This window comes from Mandrillus leucophaeus, unplaced genomic scaffold, assembly GCF_000951045.1.
Source record: "Mandrillus leucophaeus isolate KB7577 unplaced genomic scaffold, Mleu.le_1.0 Scaffold193, whole genome shotgun sequence".
Classification (NCBI taxonomy): domain Eukaryota; kingdom Metazoa; phylum Chordata; class Mammalia; order Primates; family Cercopithecidae; genus Mandrillus; species Mandrillus leucophaeus.
The window spans coordinates 453,554-458,254 of record NW_012101954.1 but is presented as its reverse complement, the minus strand read 5'-3'; positions in this window follow the sequence as shown (position 1 = coordinate 458,254).

Genomic DNA, 4,701 nt, shown 5'->3' with positions numbered 1-4,701 from the left:
GTCTCTCTCTGCTCCCCATCACATGAGGATACAAGGAAAATTTGGCCATCTGCAACCCAGAAGACATCCCTTGCCAGAACGCAACCATGCTGGCACCGTGATCTCATTCCAGCCTCCGGAATGTGAGAAAGTGCATTTCTGTTGTTTATAAGCCTATGGGAGTCTAAAGCAACCCGAATGGACTAAAATAGGTGACGAGAAAGTAAAGCACAGAGTGCATGTGAAACTTTCTAGACACTTGAATGTGACGCTGTCCTGGGAGCCCAAAGACCCTGTAATACCATCACACAGTTATTTTGTTTTGCATATTTTTTCTGGAGAAAAGGATACAACAAATTATGACTGTATATGATTCAAAGCCCCACCAAAATCTGTATGCCCCTTTCTCACAATGACACATTTTACATCTTTGTTACAAAATTAATATGGCTTCTTTTTCCGAAAGTTCCTGGGAGAACTCTTGTCCCCAAATTGTGCCAATTACTGAACAGAGAGGGTTCTGCCTTAAATGAGGAAATGGAATTTTGATTGGAACATGTCATTGCTAATTATCGCTGCTTCCAAAAGAAGATGTAAACGGGTTCAGGTTCCTTCCTTTTGTTTCATTTGTTTGTTTGTTGAGACAGGGTCTCAGACAGACTGGAGTGCAGTGGCACGATCATGGCTTAACTCACTGCAGCCTTGAACTCCCAGGCTCAGGTGATCCTCCCACCTCAGCCTCCTGAGTAGTTGGGACTACAAGTGTGCGCCATCACACCTGGCTACTTTTTATATTTTTTTGTAGAGATGGGATTTTGCCATGTTCCCCAGGCTGGTCTTGAACTCTTGGGCTCAACTGATCTTCCCACCTTGGCTTCCCAAAGTGCTGGGATTACAGGCTTGAGCCACCTCATCAAACCTGACCCCCTCCCTTTGAAACAGACTGGGTGTGGATACTCTGTGTCAGTTCCCCAAGAGGATGGAGAATCCAGTTCTCCCTGGATATATTTTTGTAAAAAAGGAGAGGACTAAAGCCAGTGTGGAAATAACCAGAGCTGTATGATGTTGTTGTAGAGAGAAAACGGAAAGTAGAATGAACGCTTGGGACTGGTATCTAGGTTTCTTGGTGTCTTGACATTTCCACCTCATTTCTTATTTTAAAGAAACTGAAAAGTGGTGGACATGCAGAAGGGAGTGCCTCCTGGCTTACGTCGAAGGAGAGTGGAGAGACAGGTGGCAGGAGGGTGAGATGGAGTCCAGTGAGCCCTTTCCTTCCTTCCTTCCTTCTTCCCTCCCTCCCTCCCTCACTCGTTCTTTCTTCAAACAGAGTCTCGCTCTGCCGCCCAAGCTGGAGTGCAGTAGTGTGATCTTGGCTTGCAACCTCCACCTCCCAGGTTCAAGCGATTCTCCTGCCTTAGCCTCCGTAGTAACTGGGACTACAGGCATGTGCCACCACATCTGACTAATTTTTGTATTTTTAGTAGAGACAGGGTTTCACCACATTGGCCAGGCTGGTCTCAAACTCCTGACCTCAAGAGATCCGCTCGCCTCGGCCTCCCAAAGTGCTGGGATTACAGGTGTGAGCCACCGCACCTGGCCCCAGGGAACACCTTTCATGGAAAAGAGTTGAGCATGTTTAAATGCTGACACACTGCAGGGAGAGTCTGGAGACGGTGGGAGAGACCTGGTTTTGCAGTTCTAGGCCAATAGGAGGGGTGGGATTGAGAGCCCAGGAGCAGGGACTGGCCTTCCAGAGAAAACAGTGAGCATTCAAGCAAGGTATCTGGTGAGGGTTGAGAGGGAGAGAGCAGGAAGTCGAAGGAACTCTCATCTGATGGATTCTCTTTGTTCTGTGCAATAGGAAGAGAGGGGTTAGTGATGGCAGAGGGATGGGAGGGATGCTGAGCTGAGAGAAGGTTTAGAAAAGCTGGTATGGGGAAGGGGGAAAGAGCTGGCCAGGGAGGTAGAGAAGGCTGGCAGGAAGCGTCGTAGGGACTGTGAGTGTTCCCCCAGTATTCATCTTCTCTTCTTCCATGGTGATGGAATATCACTGGTCACCCAAGGACCAAGGGACAAGGGTTGGGTTTTTTGTTTGTTTATGTGCTTTTTTCCCAGCCCAAACATGTTTATCATGAACTCCTTTTTCAGATCAATGAGAAGCCTCAACATATTTCTTTTTTTCTTCTTCTTCTTTCTTCTCACTCTATCTCCCAGGCTGTAATGCCTGGCATGATCATGGCTCACTACAGCCTCGACCTCTGGGATCAAGCAATTCTCCCACCTCAGCCTCCCAAAGTGCTGGGATTACAGGCATGAGTCACTGTGCCTGACCCCCAACACACTTCTTGACAGAGTCTATGTATCTGCAACCTGAGAATACACACAAAATGCCCAAGTGTTATTCTCTGCACCAAGGCTGCATTTCCCAGGACTCTGACCCCATTTGCAAAAAGAGTCCAGCAGCAGTGAAGGGCCCAGTCTAAGGCATCACTATTCATCCCACGGCTTCCTTGGAAGGAGAGGGGGGCTCTGCACCACAACATGGTGTGAATTTTGCCCAGCACTATGTTTTTAATATTCATGTATACTGACTTTTCTTTTTATTAATTAAAAAAGTGGGCCGGGCACGGTGGCTCGTGCCTGTAATCCCAGCACTTTGGGAGGCTGAGGCAGGCAGATCACCTGAAGTCGAGAGTTTAAGACCAGTCTGACCAACATAGAGAAACCCTGTCTCTACCAAAAATACAAAATTAACTGGGCGTAGTGGTGCATGCCTGTAATCCTAGCTACTCAGGAGGCTGAGGCAGGAGAATTGCTTGAACCTGGGAGGTGGAGGTTGTGGTGAGCAGAGATCGTGCCATTGCACTCCAGCCTGGGCAAACAAGAGTGAAACTGTCTCAAAAGGAAAAAAAAGTGATTATTAAATATAACATACAAAAAGGCATAAAGAATAATGCAAAACACCCATGTCCCTATCATCTAGTTTAAAGAATACTAAGAGCATTCATCTCTGACCGCATCCCTTCCCCCTGCCCTTAAGTACCTGCTCCCTTCAGTCTGGGGTCTTTCCTTCCCACGCCTTCCACCATGGCGGCCCAGAGAGGAGGGCCTTCTGTGGTGCAGTGCATTGCAGGTGGGTGAACAGGATGCACTGCAACATTGCAGTAACAAATAGAGAAATCATGAAAGCAACAAAAGGGAGATGAGAACTGCACTTTAGAGATAGAAATACAAGCAATTGCAGAGACCGAGACCAAAAGCTTAGGTCATTAATGTTAGCTTAGACACGGTGACAAGTCCGATGAGTGGCTATCCTAGGACACAGAGACCTGTCAGTGAACAAACCACAGGATAATGAAAAAGTAAGGGGCCTGGACTAGGACTGAACCCTCCAAGCTGTTCCCAGCCAAGGTTTCACCAATATTCAGGTGAGGAGGGACTGCCATTTAAAATGGGAGTAAACGTGGCTACACTGGTGCGTTGTTATCAGAGGTTTGGTATTAGCTGGCTGGTGAGCTGCAGAAGTCTATTTCACAGTGTGGGTTAGTTTTTCCTAACAAGTCAATGCTCATATGCGTCTACCCACCAGGCTCACATTTGAATCAAGAAAATAAAATGAAAGCCCTATTGGATTGTTGGACATCTTGAAGTACTTCCTTAGGGACAGATGGGTGAGAGGCTGTTGGTTGACATTTAACTGTAGTTTCAAATTTATCAAACATCTCCTTGCAATATGTCCAAGTTAGCCTGGAAGTGAACTGGACTTCATGGCCAGAGGAGCTGCCTGCCTTCCAAGCTGTGCTGCTAGCATTCTCCTCCCACCCTGTGCTGGGCACAGTTTACTGGCTGATTGTGGGCCTGGAGTTTTCTTTGTGACAAGGTTGTTGTTGTTTTCTTTTTTGAGACAGAGTCTCCCTCTGTTGCCCAGGCTGGAGTGCAGTGGTGTAATCTCAGCTCACTGTAACCTCTGCCTCCCGGATTCAAGCAATGCTCCTGCCTCAGCCTCCCAAGTAACCGGGACTACAGGCACACGCCACCATGCTTAGCTAATTTTTTTTGTATTTTTAGCAGAGACAGGGTTTCACCATGTTGGCCAGACTGGTCTTGAACTCCTGACCTCAAGTGATCCACCCCCTTGGCCTCCCAAAGTGCTGGGATTACAGGTGTGAGCCACCACGCCCAGCCTGTGACAAGGTTTTTAACTATAAATTCAATTTCTTTAATTAATATTAGGCTATTCAAATGACCTATTTCTTCATGAGTAAGCTTTTAAGTTTTTCAAGGAATTTATCCATTTCATCTAAGTTACTGAATCTGTTGGCATAAAGTTGTTTATAATGTTCCCTTGTTATCCTTTCAATATCTATAGAATCTGTAGTGATATCTCCTCTCTCATTCCTGGTATCAACAATTTGTGTTTTGTCTTTTTTCCATAATCAGTCAGGCCAGAAGTTTATCAATTTTATTGATATTTTCAAAGAACCAGCTTTCAGTTTCATTGACTTTTTCTATTGTTCTTGTGTTTTCCATTTCATTAATTTCCCCCTTTGATCTTTATTATTTCCTTTTATTTGCTTACTTTGGATTGAATTTGCTCTTCTTTTTCTAGTTTCTTTAAATTTTTTTTTTTTTTTTTTTTTGAGACTGAGTTTTTGCTCTTGTTGCCCAGGCTAGAGTGCAATGGCGTGATCTCAGCTCACCGCAACCTCTGCCTCCCAGGTT